The sequence below is a fragment of the Aulonocara stuartgranti genome, assembly GCF_965226115.1.
Source record: "Aulonocara stuartgranti genome assembly, chromosome: 4".
NCBI classification, from domain to species: domain Eukaryota; kingdom Metazoa; phylum Chordata; class Actinopteri; order Cichliformes; family Cichlidae; genus Aulonocara; species Aulonocara stuartgranti.
The window spans coordinates 33,185,892-33,203,629 of NC_138942.1; the positions used below are offsets into that span (position 1 = coordinate 33,185,892).

General features: G+C 41.4%; 1 long non-coding RNA gene across 2 annotated transcripts; it reads right to left on the reverse strand.

The window, feature by feature from the left end:
* Positions 1-10,973: 10,973 nt before the first annotated feature.
* LOC309705945 lies at positions 10,974-15,287 on the reverse strand. Of its 2 annotated transcripts, XR_014276640.1 has the most exons (4): positions 15,221-15,287; positions 14,277-14,565; positions 13,579-13,862; positions 10,974-13,493 (listed from the first exon to the last, which is right to left on the reverse strand). It is a non-coding gene; the product is annotated as an uncharacterized lncRNA (long non-coding RNA). The 2 variants fall into 2 exon arrangements; XR_014276641.1 differs by lacking the exon at positions 15,221-15,287 and having other exon boundaries at positions 14,277-14,723.
* Positions 15,288-17,738: the final 2,451 nt, after the last annotated feature.

A 17,738-nucleotide genomic window follows, 5' to 3' on the forward strand; every position in this document is an offset into this window, starting at 1 on the left:
TAACATTAGAGAAGAGTTGTTAAGTTAAGCTAATTAACATAACACATTTAAGCATGAGATTTTTTTAGCCAATAAAGCTAACTAAGCATTAAAACACATTTTAAAGCAATCAGGAAACAAAAAAAGAATGGCTAAAGGGAAAAACAATCAGCACAGCACATCAAGCTTCATATTAACATATTAGCTCTCATTTAAATATATCTCAAGCCTCTATTCAGGCTGCTGCCACAGTTTTCTTTCAAATCCTCATCACTTCATTCTCTCTCATGTTTCCTTCTTGTCTCTCTGTGTCTCTCATTCAGCCTGTCTGTGCCTGTCTCTGGCATACCAAAGGTTCCTGTCCTCTACTTCTTTTAATAGTTTTCCACTCTCGCTCTCCCTTCTCTGTTTCTCAAAGCTTCTTCCTGCAACACTTTTTTTTGGTTTACCCTCTCTTCTCTTTCCAACACACATTCTGATTTAATTTGAATTAATTAAATTCTTTTAAACAGTAAGTTAAAATTAACCAAGAAACACCTCGACTCCTTGAAACACTTGAACTGATTTCAAGCATGCTTATTTGGCAAATTAGTTTGTGGCAACCCAAGTATTACACATTGTTGCTTGCGCGCGTGCACACACACACACACACACACACACACACACACACACACACACACACACACACACACACACACACACACACACACACACACTCATTAAGTTGCACAGCTTCAACCTCTGCCCTTACAATAAAGGCAAGCTTGAACATGTAAGCTACTGTGGATATATGTAGATATGGTTTACAACTTTTTCTGGATTTTCTATTTTTAAAACGTTTTGACATCAGATTAGTGTTGCTTAGGGTTAGTGTTATGTGATATCAATGTGAAGGCCAGAAATAACATATTTTCTGTTTATTTATTTTCAGATTAGGATTAATTTGTGTTTAGTTTTAAATTCTTTGCATTTGCAGTTCTGTTAAGTTACAAATTGTTTTCGTAGTGTATTTGCCAGTTTTCACTCTAATCTTCATTAGTCCAGTAAATTTTTAGTTTTCATTATTACATCTAAAAATGTCAGCAGTTCTGGAAAAACATTCTTTGGACAGATGAAACCAAAATCAACCTCTATCAGAATGATGGCAAGAAAAAAGTATGGGGAAGGCGTGGAACAGATCATGATCCAAAGCATACCACATCATCTATAAGACACGGTGGAGGCAGTGTGATGGCTGCCAGTGGCACTGGGACACTGATGATGTGACACAGGAGAGAAGCAGCTGAAGGAATTCTGAGGTGTTCAAACACACACTGTCCGCTCAAATGTAGCTAAATGCAGACGATGATTCAAAACATAAAGCCAAAGCAACCCAGGAGTTTATTAAAGCAAAGAAGTGGGATGTTCTTGAATGAACAAGTCACTCAACTGATCTTAAACAATAGAGCTTGCATTTCACTTGTTGAAGACTAAACTTCGGACACCAGCATATGGTGGCGTCCATGAGTTCAAGACTTCTTGCTGTCAGTCCCAGCAAAGAGTTTTCAATCAAACATTTTAATTTCAGTTATTTAATTTGTCCAATTACTTACTGAAATGACAAGATTGTGTTAAAAAAAAAGCTGTATACTAACTGCATAATTTTATTTTAATAATCAATAGTAACAAAATTAATTTTAAAGTATTTTTAGTTGAAAGGCTATCTGCTTTATTTCTGTGTGATGTTTAATATATTGACTTCCCTTAATATTAGAGGATCAAGTGTGCTGCTTCAGAACCTTTTGCCTGCTTTATAATGCTGGCATTTCTTTTATCATTCCTTCACATTGTGAATTACTTTCTATCAATAAACTTTAATAAACTACTTGGACTGCTTAAGTATATATCTTGTGTTGTGGGTGTGTTTTATTGTTGTGCAGTTGTTGAGACTGTGAAGGGTGTAGCGTTGAGGCTGGGTCTTCCAACTTAAAAGGATTTCAGTACAAAGTGCCATCTGGTGGACAACTATGTACACCCACAGTCAAACACGTGTACCTTTTTTTTCAGTTGTGAAGCAGAAAGCAGTGGAGTTGGCTAAGTTGCAGCGTCACCACCACAGAAAAGGAGGGCTGTGGATTCTCTGGGCTCCCAACATGGCGTGGGCCAGACTCTGACCAATCCACTCACTTGGCAGAACTTTGACACAGTTTTAATCAAATGCTTTGTTGACCTCAGTCATCTAAGCCAATCAAACTTCAAGCCCGCCTCATATAATTCTACATTGCAGTAATGAGACACACAGTGAATTCTACTTTAAGCTACATGGTTTTTAAGCTACATGGTTTTTAAGACATGGCGGAGTTTTAACTCTTAACTCTGGCTTTAGTCAGCATCCAAATCAAAAAAGAAACAAACATAATACTCACAACTGCCAGATTTTACGATCCAACCAGGAACAGCACCACTCATTGCCTCTTTCTGGCTCCCCCAGTAACAATCAAGGGGCAACAGTATACAGACCTGTTTACATTTCTTATTGGAAATCAACAGACTGTGAATGAAAGTGATGAAACTACAAAAATTACAACAAAGGGATACAGAGTGTTAACAAAGATATAGAGAACAGCTACAAAAAGAAAGAAAATGAAGGGATACGAGTAACTTAATTATATATATATATATATATATATAAAATAATAAAAATAAATAAATGTATCTGATCGAGGAATCACTCATCTTTGGAAAAGAGAGTTTATTACAGAGAAATGGCTCTTTCCAAAATAAAAGCTATACTATGCGCTTCTTCTGGGCTATATTCTCAGCAGCATATTAAACATATCAGGTCCCCATAAGGAGAATCCTGTGCTAACGGCTGTCTAAATGACTCGGGTAAAGTTTGTAGCATGCGTGCTTGTTGTTTTTGTCTGCTTCCACTTGTCTTTGCACTAGGATGATGTCGGCGTAAATGTGCAGTCATATTCGTTGTGTTCCCACTAGTGCTGTCAGCGTAAACCTTGTTAAAATGACACTGACGCCATAACGTAGCGAGTAACCGCGGATCGGACGGCGTCAACACGTTAACAAGCTAACTGCGCTAACGCACTAGTTCCCACCAATTGAGCATTGCGTGGCACATCCGACATACTGTTTTACTTTTGTCCATGATGCGCTTACCATCAGGGTCTTGCTTCACATGAAAACCAAGATAGTTCCAAACGCCAGATCTGAATGAGGGTGGGGGAGGTTCAATTTTGGGCAGCGTTGAGGCAATTGCCATGTTGCAACGAGCTTAGCTTCTGTCTTGCTAGCTTGCGCTGCGCTCAGTGGATCTGCACTCAACAGTGCAGCCTAGGTGGAGTATATATATAAATAAAAATCCCCTCTCGCCCCTGCGGGCAGTCTATCCTTCAAGCTGGGGTCTGGTGTGGTCTCCCTTTGCTTGTGTCTTCTTGGCATTTATGAATGTATTCGATTAAAACACACACACACACACATATTTATTGCGCAGTATCTTTGCTGTTCCTAGGACTGTGCTCTTCTGGTCATTCTCGACCATGCCAGAGGGTGTGCCCCATTTTGATTTCGGGACTTCCAGGCCACACTTGGCACAGATGTTTCTCTATACAATGCCGGCCACTTGGTTATGGCGTTCCATGTATGCCCTGCCTGCTAGCATGTCTGGTGTGATTTAAACAGCATAAATTCTGCCAAAGTGCTGTAGAGAGAAGCACATTTACACTCCCAGTCTCCAAAAAACGAATGAAAACATGAAAAGCATGAAAAGTATGTTGTGTTAACTAATTATTGTAGAAAGTAAAAATCACACTGATTTAGTGATCATTAAAATGTGTTTGGAATGTGCAAATTAATGATAAGTCCTCTGATAAGTCATGACACACTGCCTACATAATCTTCCTTTTTGGGTTAAAAGGTTATCGATATTGCTATTCGCAATACTGGACCTGTATTTACTTGATATCAGATCAATACCAAAATCAAAATCGCACATCACAGCACAAGTTTTTCCTTTCATTAGCTGAGGGAGGAAAAAATATATTTGAAGATACAATTTTCCTATGTATTTAGACATGAAATCTACGCGAAAACGGCACACTACACATAGTTTTTTAAAAAGTCTATATGAGATTATTCAGGGTTCCTGGTTAGCTTTGCGTTAGCATGCTGTCTATGTACACAAATGAGATACTGGGCTCCTCCATTTTTCACAAGAAGGCATGAACTCCTGGTTCATGGTTTGTACCAGGAGTTAAAGCTGTAAGATGTCTGCTTTTGTACATGTTTTAAAATGTCAGTGGGGCAGTTTAAATTATTTTGGTGGGTTTTTGACATGCATTCTGAGTCTATAAGCAAGTAAAGAATAAACATTAAAAAATGTGTAAAAAAAAAAAAAAATCTCAAAAATGGTTTCTTATTGATCCACCATTTTTTGCAACCTCATACCACCCCCTGGTGATCATGTTGGAAGATTACAGTTGCAGCACAGATGCATAAAAAAATCTTATCAACCTTCATTTTACTTTTTGTAATTGTCTTTAAACTACTGATTAGATTATATATATGTATATTATTGGATTTTATGCACATTACACTACATGTGTTAGGCTCACACAAAAAAATAGTAAAATAATTACACTTACTATATGTAATTTAACTGTTTACATGAGGTCCCTCTGGTTTACAGATCAAACACTGGTTGATCAAAATTCCTCTTTATTTACTATACAATAACAAGTAACAACAAGTACATGCACAAACACACATAAACATGCACACACACACATTCGAGTAACTTTTCATCATACCAGATCAACATATAAAAGTATAAGTGTGCAGAGACAAAATCAATCTCAGAGTCCACAAGCTGGCACTTCAGAAAGGAGAAATCAAATCAGATATGCATATCAGTCTGCCTATATGCCACATCTCTCTCTCTCATCTGAAATCTGGCTCAGCTATAAGTTTTAACCTCTGATCCCAATGGGTCTTACCCCACTGTCAACGCAGAGTCCAGATGGAGCTGACGTTTCTTTCATTGGTGAATATCTGAACAAACGGATTGAGCATGTCATCTTCAGTGTTGGGTAAGTTACTTTTAAAAAGTAATTAATTACTAATTACTAATTACTTAGTCAATATTGTATTTGGGATTTTTCTTGTTGTTGCCTCTCCTGTTGTTACGTTAGTCGTTACTAAAGCAGGTGACGTTCAGAATGGTTTTGGATCTTAACTTGAAGCTGAACTTCGCTTCCTAACACTGTTGCACTGTGATAATCAAACATTTAGGTTTGCATTGAATGTAACAAACATGGGCAGTCTTTACTGATTTAGAGACATCACATTTTAAACATGTCCAGGAAAAGAGATGGAGCACATGAAGGAAAGTTTTTCTCACACATATGGGTCCTGCAAGATGATAATGTGCTGCCTGAATGACAGATTTTCTAACCTTGGAATGCAGTGCGATTTGCTCAATCACCACTAAAATACACTAATGTGAGAGTGCCAGAAACTGCAGTACCTACAGTGGCCACTTGAAACCAGCTCAAAATGCAAATTAATCCCCAAACACTCTTTAAGACAGCTTATTAACATTAAAAACTATGTACGTAGTCTGATATGATTTCCTCCTTGTGCACAGAAACACATTTTTTGATAGTCCACCAAACTGGACTTAAATTTAGGGACATGTCTGCTTTGACAGGTATGTCATCACATACACCTGGCACCGGTAGCTGTTAACCTAACTACCTCTTATTAGAATTGCTGAACATGAACATGTTTGTAATATTAATATCTTTTGAAAGATATTTTATGGAAAAACCTCAACCAGTAATAATGCATGAAAATCTGGTATCGTACTGGTCTATTATTTAGCACAATTAGGACTTTATTTGTCTCTCTGCATTGGAACCATTCAATTTATTGAGGCTACTGTATAACAAAGTTTAGAAGTATTAGCTGATGACTTAAAACTCCACCCTGTGGTCTACTTAGTACCACTTTCTTTCTGCATCCAAATAAGTTTTGAACGATAAGTTTCACTATGCTCTTCTATTTAAATGCAAACATCCCTCACTGACAGAAAAAAGACTATATTTGGTAAAGATGTGCATCTTCAACTGCTTGATATGCAACCTCAAGCAGTTTTGTTAGCAGTGGAAGAAAAAGTCTTAATGTACATTATTGTTATGTCTGTGTTGGCAGATGTGTGGACTGCAGAGAGTTTGGACCCAAATGCAGACAGCTGAACAGAACAAACCCTTAATGTATCAGTTGATTGAAACTGACTGAATAAACTGGTGCAAGATGAAGCTATACATTTGAGTTATAGTTGAGTTTTTTGTTCTAACCGCTACAGGTTGTAACAGCATGTGCCGTCCTCCACAACATCTGCCTCGGTGCTGGTGACATTGCAGCCCGAGAGGATGAGCCTGAGGAAGATGGAGCAGAGGCTGAGGAGGGGGAGGCTGGTTCAGAGGCAGTTAGTGGTGCTCTTTGGCGCCACTATTTGGCGCCACTCCAGGGCAGAGGTGTCTGCCCAGGAGGAGGTACCACCACCAGACCACGACTACTGTTAACAGGCAAGTGAAAATTTATCTAGGAGTCGTGTGTTTTTTTTAATATAGCACTTTGTCAAACTGTTGTCTGCTAAAGAGTTACTAGTATTATACTAGTAGCAATATAGCATCTCCCATGTCCTGCTTTCATATTTCTGAAAATATCTTAGTGGTATGGCAGCCATCTCTTGAGCCAGCCCTGCAAACCCTGTGGATGGATGATGCAGTGGACAGTGGGAAGAAACATCCAAGCTGTGTGATTCTCTACTGACCAGAAAAGACAAACCGCAGGTCTCAGTTGCAGCACCCCATCCATGTCTGATCTTGCTTTGGCAGATCCAGCAACACTGCCAGAGACTTCCTTGAATCTATTAAAGTAGCTAAAGAAACGGTAAAGGAGCAGGTAGCTCAGGTTAAACTGTGTGAACAATTGTAAATAGCAGTAAATATTTTCCCCCCTGTCTTCAAATATTGTTGGTGTATTGCAAATATTCTTGTTTTATTGTTATTTACTTTGTCATTGAATAAATATCCATTTAAAATTAAAGTTAGTGTTTATGTTTATGTTTATGCATGTTGAAAATACCTATAATAAAATGAGTTTAATGTTTGTTTTAATCAATTTATTGATAACATAAAACTTTTAAACTTACAAAACAAATATAACAATGTAATAAAAACATTCCAATACGGTCTCATTTTGGGACTAATCATTCAAGAATGGAAAAAGTCTGTCCATCTTTTCCCTCCTCTCTCCTCTCCTCAGCCTCTGTTTGATGCATCATAATCTCTCTGATGAGGTCAAGCAGCTTATCGTCCTCATCCTTTCTGTCATGGTCCTGAGTCTGAGGACTCAGTGTTTTGTGTTTCCTTATGCTTTTGTTCATTCCGAGTGTGTATTCTGTTGTGACTTTGCCATTTGTTAGGTTTCTGTTCTTTGCCTGCCTGCTCCCACTCTCTGTGTTCCCTCTGTCTGTCCATGGTGTTATTGTGCCTGCTCATGAGTCTGCCTGTCAAGTTCAGTGTCCTGTCTGGTTTTCTGTGTCTGTTAGTTTCCTGTTTTATTCTGAAAGTTCATGTCTTATGTCAGTGTGTTCAGTTTTACCTCTCCCTGTCTCGTTAGCCTAATTGCTCCCAGCTGTGTCTCCCTCCTGTGGCCCATTCCCCTGATTACTGGTGTGTGTATTTAAGCCCTGTGTGTTCTCCTGCCTGTTGCTGGTTCGTCTGTGTTACTTCGTGTCAGTCTGTGTTCCCCGGTGTTCCCCGGTGTTCCCCGGTGTTCCCCGGTGTTCCCCGGTGTTCCCCGGTGTTCCACGGTGTCCCCCGGTGTCCCCCGGTGTTCCACGGTGTCCTACGGTGTCCTGTTCCTCGTCTGCGTCTCTCTGCTTCTCATCCCCTTTGTCGTATGCTCCCAGGTCTGTTATTTTTAGTTCTCCCAGTTTAGGTGTCTTCAGTTATTTGTCATGCCCCACTGCTTGTTTGCCACTACACCTTTGTTAATAAACCTCACCAGCATTTCATCCACTGCCTGCATCTTGGGTCCTTCTTCCAACTCCACACAGCTCGCCTCGGCAGCCGTGACACTTTCTCCTCTTCTCCATGTTGTGGGTGGCTCCCGCCCTTCCTCATCAGTGTCCTCTTCCCTCTTATTTTGTTCACACACTGCTGTGCTTGGTCCTGGAGTGTCCTCAGGGATAGAGGAAATTTGGACAGGGGGCCTAATGGGAGGCCTCTGTGGCTGACTCCCTCTCCTGACCCTGGATACTTGCAATCCTAAGGGCAGAGGAAATCAGAAATGACAGTTGACAAATGATAACAACACAACAACTCTTAGTAAATGCACATTTATTAACGTGTGTTCTTACAAATTATCTTCTTGATAGCAACATACTTTGTATTTTTTCTTTAAATTACCCCATTTTTTTCCCGACCTGCAAGGAGGTGAATTTCCCCTGCAGGGTCACCTTCTCCAGAATTGTCCTGATCACACACAAAAAAAAAAAGGAGAAGAGAGAAAACCATGGCAACTACGTTAATCCCTAAATCCAAAGGTTTTCACAGCAGGACACAAGAGGAATACCGTCTGGACATCACAGGTTCTGTACAGCATAAGGGTTAATAAAACCGTACTTATAAGCAGGGATGCACATAAGTGGTCCGCAGGTGCGCATTCGCTGTCAAAATAAAAGACCCGCACCATATAAGAAGTTGCAACGCACGTTTGCGTACATAAGACTTTCCGGAGGAGGACAGACATTTGTTTAGACCTCTTAAAGACGTCAAAGAAGTAAGCTCCTTTAAGCAATTACTTTGGTGTTCCTCCACCTCCAAAGAAATGTCAGAAGGAGTCCGAACCGCAAAAGAAGCACGTAGTCTCAGAAAAGTGGTTGCAGCAGGTGAGCTGGCTTCAAACAAATGATGAACGCACAGAGATGTGGTGCAGAATATGCCGTGAAAATCCCACTCTAGCGGACAAAAACAGTGCCTTTTATATGTACACAAACGCGCGTTGCAACTTCTTATCTGGTGCGCATCTTTTATTTTGACAGCGAATGTACACCTGCGGACCACTTATGTGCACCCCTGCTTATATGATGAATATGATGTGTGCATTGATTTATTGATTTATTCTTGTACGTCCATGCCACAGTGGCCGAATTCTTCACCCCAGAGAGGAGGTGATCAATTTCTCCTTTCATTTTAATAAATTGAGCCATTTTGTCTTTGTTCCCTAAAACATATCACAAAGGTTAACTTGAAAAAATCAAAATTAGTTGTGTTAAGCGGCAATTCACTAGCTGGGACCACATCCTCAGTAACGTTGGGCGATGAGGGATGAGGAAGTGTGAACTGATGCTGCAGTTTGGGACTGCAGCATCAGTCCCAAACTGCAGATCCCCATGTACTAATGTTAAGGTTCAAATATTGAGGAAGGAGAGTACAAACAACCATGGTCCAACAAGAGCTTGGTCAAACAATTGATTTTAATGAAATACACGCGTGGGGGGACCAGCTCCGTTCGCAGACAGCGCTGATCTCCGACTAATCAAAGCATAGGCAGATATTTTATACCATCAGGGTTTGAATTTAATGACGCCCCCTCATGCGTCATCAGATACACTTCATACATAGGTCACATCAAAACCACAATGACTTTTAACACAGTTTAAAAAGGAACATTGTCTCTATCTTCATGGCAGATGTTTCCTGTCAACCTTTTGACTGCTGCTTCTCGAAAACCCACAGTTACAAGCAAACATGATTAACCTCTCACCTATAAATGAACCCACTAACTGTATGTGTGTCTCGTCCTTAAATGCTCTCTCATCTCACCCGTTGCACTTCTGACCTTTCACCAGAACAGAGGCTCATCCTTACATGTAATCCTCAGAATAATCTGCACTTAGACTCTGCTTTCGATTTCACTTCTGCAAAAGGCACGCTCTGCAAACCTGCAATTTCCTGTCAGCCTGCAACTTAGTCTTTCTGAAAGACACACACTGTTTAAACATCTGAATGCAATATCAATGCTGTAGATTATATTATTAATGCAACAATAATGATGATGATTATTAACAATAGCAGCAAAATAATTTCCCTGATCTCCACACTAATGAGAAATGAATGAAGGAAAGGAGAAGAGGAGAAGAGAAGGAAAAATGGGGGGATGAAAATGAGAACAGCAGGTATTTGAGAAGGGGGGCTTTTATAGCCTGAGGCTGGAGGGGCGTGAAGGAGGCGTGGTCACACGCCTGAAATTCAGATGAAATCTCCACTACATGAAAAACTGCAGGACCCACCATACAAGCTATTTTACTGGCAATTTTTACAAAGATTATTTTTATTAAAAATAACCATAAGCAAAAGCACAAAGTCTAAAACCACAACCACTACAAAAATTTAACTTTTTTTACCACCAGTACAAAATGCTGTGATTGCAGCCATTCCCGAACTTTCTGTGAATGGTACTCATGGCCCTTGATCAGTGGTTGCTGATCAAGGGTCATGAGAATTTGCATAATTAAAATTAAGGATCTGACCTCCCAGCCCATTGTTCCTTCAGTGGGCTGGTTTCAGTCATTATGCAAATGTCCTGTTTATAAGATTGGAAACCTGCAGTCAGCTGAGACTGAAGAAGTCACCTGGACGAGTGACGAAACGTTTCTCCCACAAAACGCTACGTCCAGATGAACAGAATCAACTTTTGGAGATTTTGTACCACCAGATTTTCATATATGTACATTTGAAAGTGTATTCCTCTCCCGCTTTCACTCCCACTACGTCCGCCATTGTTATACGCAAAATTATTCTTCTTCTACTACATTTATGCAAAAGGTGACTCCACCTATGTTAGAAGCATTTGCATCTTTTTGTCATTCCCCAGAAAGATGCAAAGCAGCAGCATTCAGCTGTAGTTTAGCGATCTTTCTGCTTCTGTTTTGGCTCTCAATCAAAGAAGAAATCATCATGTGGGATGTTTTTATTATTTTTGTTTGTTTGTTTTGCTATTTAACTCAAAGCTTACAACCTTTAGTTGTCTCATTAATTAATAACTCGCTTTGCTGCTTTCTTTACAAGCATCATGTGATTTCCATGTATTCCAGGTAGTTTTGAATGTGTAAAAAAAGCAGTGAAAATGCAACCTCAACCCCAAATCATGGATTAACTATGATTACCCGAGTTTTATGGAAAAGGCCACTTCAGTTTTAAAGTAACACCTCATGTCACGCGAAAACAAAACATCTGGGAAACAAAGTATTTGGCATCATCATGCTGGAAATGATTAAAACCCATTTTTAAAGCTATGGAACTCCAGCTAACCATGGTGGGAGGGAGGAAACTTGTAACGTCGATGAACCTGACCATTTTTTTAAAATTATATTTTTGCTATTTAAATTGTTATTCAAATTAGTATTTAAATGAATCCTAGAGTGCTTTGATGACTCATCCATGAGGTCATAAAAGAACCCAGAACAGCACCTAAAGAACTACAGACCTCACATGCTTGCGTTGTGGTCAATGATTTTTTTTTTTGTGCCTGTCCCGTTTGGCTCTTTTGCCATCAGAATTATTGTCTAAAGGCAAAGAAAGATGCCCAACGGATTTACTTTACCAAATGAACCATCCCAGCCTTGCCGTAATGATCTATTTGATTCACCTTTTATTGTTTGTTTGTTTTTTTTTTCCCTTGCTAGATACGGGACAGACTTGAATGAGGAAAAGAAAAAGGAGAAAGAAAGAGGGAGAAAGGGCAAAAAACAAAAACCAACAAAACAAGCAGACAAAAAATACATATATCAATCACCTGGATCACCTGTTAAGAGCAATAGAATAAACAACATCACGATGATATATGGGAATATAACAGTAAATACTAAATATTAAACATTATTGTGCAGCACGTAAGATCGACAGAACACAGTGTGCTTTGAGGTAGGAGCCAAAAAGGGTGTCGTTTGTGTGTGTGAGCACCCGTGTGTACACCTGTGAGCATGGACGCGCTTGTATTTAAAAGGTTTGTTTTTAAAAGGTTCCTTCATGTAATGATCTGCTAGAGGGTGTGGGGGGGCCACAGCCCTCCCGGGCACATTGCAGTGATGTGCCCAGGAGCTCCGCCGGCAGCCAGCTGTGCCAGAGTGACCGAGCCCCAGTGGTCAATGATTTAACAATAAGAAAGAGATATTGTACGTTACCAGTCCATTAAATATACCTTATTAGTGGTAATCAGCACCATAGAAATGGGCCAATAGGGTCTCCTACAACTGCTAAGTGTATTCCTCTCCTGCTTTCACTCCCGCTTCGTCCGCCATTGTTATGCGCAAAATTCATCTTCTTCTTCTAAATTTATGCAAAAGATTCTCCCGTATGACCCGCAATGACTCCTAGGATATGGTGGACTACGAAGGATGTAACCGACCCATCCTTCAAATCTGGGGAAAAGGAAGACGCATTTGTCGTCGCATTTGGAGGACTCTTCAAATTTGGACAGCCTTCGTCACATCACTGTGATGTCATTGCTTACAGATGCGGACTTTGAAGCATGCTACCCCTGAATTTGGAAACACCCAAACCGAACAAATCCTAAACTGGGAAAAACAACTAAAACCTGAACACATGTGATGACTTGGGAACCTAAGACATGAAACATGAAACCCGACCATGGACATGGACATCGACTCGCATGGAACACAGAGATACTGCATACAGATACAGATGCTGTTTTGCCCAGTGATTTGAACTACGTACTTTATTAATTGGCCATTGTCAATCACTGGCTACACCTGTCATGCAGCATGTTGTGTGACAGCAGAGCAGTGGATATTCATGATAAAAACTGCCACAAGCAGAAGAAAAAACAATGAAAGAATTTACATCAAGTGTTTTTGGTCATTTTTTGTGCAAATTATTTGACAAATTAAGAAAAGGAATTAAACCTACACCACCTGATAACTCCTCCACTGCTGCTGAAATGTAGAATTTGTAGAGGGCACTCCAGGAAGCAAGAAGGAATTGCATGCCAATGCCAATGATTCTCTGACAAAGTAATGTTTAACACACAAAATTGTAATTGTATGTAAAGATACTTGTTTCTAACTTTGGCAGTGCCATGATTGTTTTCTATTATCACATATGAACAATGAAAGTATGAGTTTTCAGGGAAAATGTTAATGCGGTTGGGGTACAAACTTTTGAGCAGTCAAAACTAAGAGTCATTAATAAGGAAATCAAAATTAAACTAAAGTAGTTCTTGAGTAAATGTAGTCAGATTCAAGGCTTTATGTAACAGAAGAAGTTCCTTCTCTGCTGACAGTTTCTTATGCCATAGGATGCAGTACCACTCTTCTCGAGGACGCCACAGAAGCCATTAGTCGGGCAGTTTGGAATATTTTCATATTGCATCTGTCCTCCACCCACCCACAGCCACTTACCAGCCAGGTTACACAGGCCCGTCCACACCTGACAACATTGAACAGAGAGACAATTGTAAACATGGTGTATGAGCTTCTCAGCAACACGAATAAGCTGTAGGAAACTGTCCAACCTCATCAGTGCTAGCTTGTTGTGCTCTCTCCCGTGCATAGGTGTGGTCATCAGTAGTGATCAGTGTGGCCAGGTCGTAGCGATGGTTCCTGTAGGGAGAGTTGGGATCATTTGTGTCCACTGCACCCAGAGACCTGCAGTGGTTTAATGCCTCCTCCCACGTCTTATTCTCCTTCACCAAAACCAGTTTCTCATCATAACACATGAAAGAATGATTGTTATCGCAACTGTCAGTCCGCCATACACCATTATACTTATGTACACAGTCTCCATTTTGACCTGGCTCTGAAAGAAGAAGAAGCAGAGAAGAAATATTAATTACTAGAAAAGCCTTTTTGTGTCTTTTTGTGTTGATCATGTATATGTGTGAAAGTTTTCTGTCCTTAACACTGAATACTTTTTTCAGTGCAGTTTCAACCTCAGCACATCTAACAAAATTGCAAAACATGCTGAGAAGCGTCAAATCTGGCCACTGACGTTGGCAAAAAGTGGCCTATGAAAAGTGCTTCAATTAAATAACAAACAAACAGACAAATAAATAAATAAATATAGTACTTTACAATACAAAGTACTCTTGTGTTAATACCAAAGAATTTGATCTTGCAATCTCTATAATAACTCAATAACTAGCTCAATAATTTGCACTTACACCTAAAAAAGTATAAGATAAATATTTGAGCTTTAAAACATGTTACTTACGAAAACTACTCCACTTGGTGAAGCTAGTTATCTCGTCTCCTCTGGACCATTTCCATGTATTTGTATTAGCTCGATATAACCCGATCCACCCTTGGCCATTAAAGAATGTGTTCTCTTGTTCATTTCTGATTGTGATCAGGTCAGTGTGGTACTTTCTGCAGAAGGTCTGGGCATTTGTCCAAGTTGTCTTGTAAGTGTAAAATGTAAATTTTGACAGATCTCCACAGACAGGAGAAAGAAAAAGCAGCAGAGGGATGAGAATGAACATCTTCCTTAGGATGCCTTGACACTGTAATGAGAAGGTATGCACAGCCAGAGAAAGGAAAAGAATCACAGAGGGGAAGACTGGAGTCCGTTGCGCTGCCACAACATTTCACTGATAATGAGTCTATATATCTTTCTGAGCAATGACAATGTAGGACACAATATAGTGTTAGGAAATGTAAGGAGAAGTTTATATAATGAATAAAAATGACCTTTCAATATAAATATAATAAATAAATATCATAATTTTTTTAAAGCAAATCAATTCCTCTAACATCTGTATTTTTAAATATACATCAACTATAAATTTAAACAAGAAAAATGACATTGCATGAAGATCTGTGCACACATACTAACATATAAAATAATAAAATGATATTTGGGTGAGGTTTGGTTAGAACAAGTACTGTGTAAATGTTACTGATCTTTAGTCAAAGTAATGTTACTTTATCAAATTAATATTTTACCTAATGCATTTGCTCAATGTCATCCTACAAGAATTTCACACGCCTAAATCATGTATGGAACAAATAACTAAAAAGCTAAATTAACTTTTTTTTTTTAAAATAACTAACACCTGAATAATCATTCCTAGTGAAGTGAGCCACACATAAGTGAAATACTATCAGCAGGTTAAACCATTCATTACACTGTATATCAGTTTCTACAGCAGAACTCACCTTGGCAACAGATAAGGGGGAACCTCAACGTCTACTGATGATGTGAGACACTCATGTACTGTGAAAGACCTGTCAAAGCTTTTCTTTAGCATAGGTGACTCCACCTATGTTAGAAGCATTTGCATCTTTTTGTCATTCCCCAGAAAGATGCAAAGCAGCAGCATTCAAATGTAGTTTAGCGATCTTTCTGCTTCTGTTTTGGCTCTCAATCAAAGAAGAAATCATCATGTGGGATGTTTTTATTATTTTTGTTTGTTTGTTTTGCTATTTAACTCAAAGCTTACAACCTTTAGTTGTCTCATTAATTAATAACTCGCTTTGCTGCTTTCTTTACAAGCATCATGTGATTTCCATGTATTCCAGGTAGTTTTTTTTTTTTTTTGTTTGTTTTTTTTTAATAAATAGGACAGGGGGAATGAATGAGAGGAAGAGGGGGAGAGAAAGAAAGAAAACCAAAGGGGAGAAGAGACGGTGAGAAGGGGGGGGAAGAGAGAGAAGAAAAAAAAAAAGAACTCCTGGGTCACCTGTATGGAGAAAAAAAAAACAAACAAAAAAAACAAACAGAGGAGACAGCAAACAACAAAGAGCAACATAATAATAGAGAAAACAAAGCACCATCACAATAAACTAGCTAGTCATAGATATCAATATTTACTAAATAATAAACGATATTGTGCAGCACGCAAGATAGACAGCGCACAGTGTGCTTTGAGGCAGCAGCCAAGAAAGCTTTAGTCCGCGTCTGTGAATACCCGTGTGTACACCTGTGTGCATACCTGTGTGGATCAGCATGCTTGCATTCCAAAGGTTTCTCCATGTAATGATCTGCTAGGGAGTGTGGGGGGGCCACAGCCCCGTCCTCCAGGGTGTGAAGCGGGTATGGAGGAGATCAAAACTCCAGACATCCAGAGGCCCCCAGAACACAAGAGACCAAGGAAGACCAACAGAGGGGCAGCCGCGCCACTGTCCCAGTAAGAGCTGAGGAGAGTCCCAGATGAGAGCTCGCCCAGCAGCCGCGGAGCAGAAGTCAGGGGGGGTTGCAGTGACGCGCCCGTGAGCTCCGCCGGCCCCCAGCTGAGCCTGAGTGACCGAGCCCCAGGCCGAGAGGCCGGGGGCACCCCACCTCCAAAGGGGCCCGAGCGAGCCCCAGGCCCCAGGCCCCGACAAGCGGCCGCCAAGGAGTGAGCCGGTGTGTACCCGGACGCCCACCCCCAGACACAAAGAACCACCAACACACCGATACCTGAGGGAGTCCGCCACCGGCAGGGGAAGTGGTGGAGGGTGGAGATAGGCCTCCAAACCTTGGAGGGCCTGAGGTGTCCCCAGAGAGGTGGCGTCTGATACCCAACCTGACATATAGACACAGACATACAGGCACACACAGACACAAACATCCATTCCCACCCTCATGCTCTCATATGCACTTACTCCACACTCAACCAACGTGGAGACAGACATAAAGAGACGCTGTACACACAATCACACTCCCCAAGCGTACTCTACAAACCGGGTCTAGGTACCCTTGCCCCTGGAGGGGGGAATTGCACCCAGACCCAGGTGGTGTTACCCTTTTCCCTGCGGTGGGGAGAGGCAGACCACCCCGACTCCGCAGCAGCAGGGAGGCCCCACACTCCAGACCGCAGTCGGACGGCCAACTCCTCCTACTAGCCCTCCCGCTCCAGCAGGCCGCAGAGAATGGGGGTGGGAGAAGACTCCAAACCTCCCTCCACCCGCTCATTGTAGTGTTGATGCATATGTGTTCTAAGGTGCAATTAAAACCCAGGAGGGCATGGAGCTACCTGCCAAGGAGCAGCAGGTAAGCGCATAGTCCCTCCTGCTAGCCCTCAATGACTAAGTGTATTTAAAATTGAGAGGTGGGCAACGACGTCAGGGGTGAGGTGTACACCCTGATGGTAATTTGGACTCCGTGATTGTGCCCACCCCCAAGATCCTATATGTATGTGTAATGAGAGTGTGAATAATGTGGATGTCTAAGTTGTGGGATAAAATTGAGGCAGAGGCAGCCAGAAGGGGACGGGGGGGGGGGGGGGGGGGGGGGGGTAGCCTCCTCTGCACCCTGGTGACATACCCCTACTCCAAGGCCCTGCATGTGTGGGTGGTTGTGGAGGAGCGGGAAGAGGGAGGCAGCTGGAGATGGGGAGGGAAGGAAGGGAGGGGCAGGTAACCCCTCCCTGGGGCCAGCTCCCCCGCTGACCCCAGTAGGCACTCCCACCCTCCGCGACCCACCAGGGAAGGGGGGCCCAGGCCCATCAGACCGGGGCCCAGTGCAGTAGCGCCCCCCGGCTCCACAGAGCCCTGGACAGTCCACCCAACCCCACCACAGAGAAAACTGCACCCACCCCACCATCCACTCATCTTCCAGACTACATAAGACGGTAAACGCCCAGGCTGAGATCTTCCTCCACCTCTCCTGTATCTCCCCCTCCTGCAGAGAGTTCCTGAAGAGAAGAAAGCTCCTGCAAGATGTGACCATCCCCCCCACCAGTTGAAGAGCCCC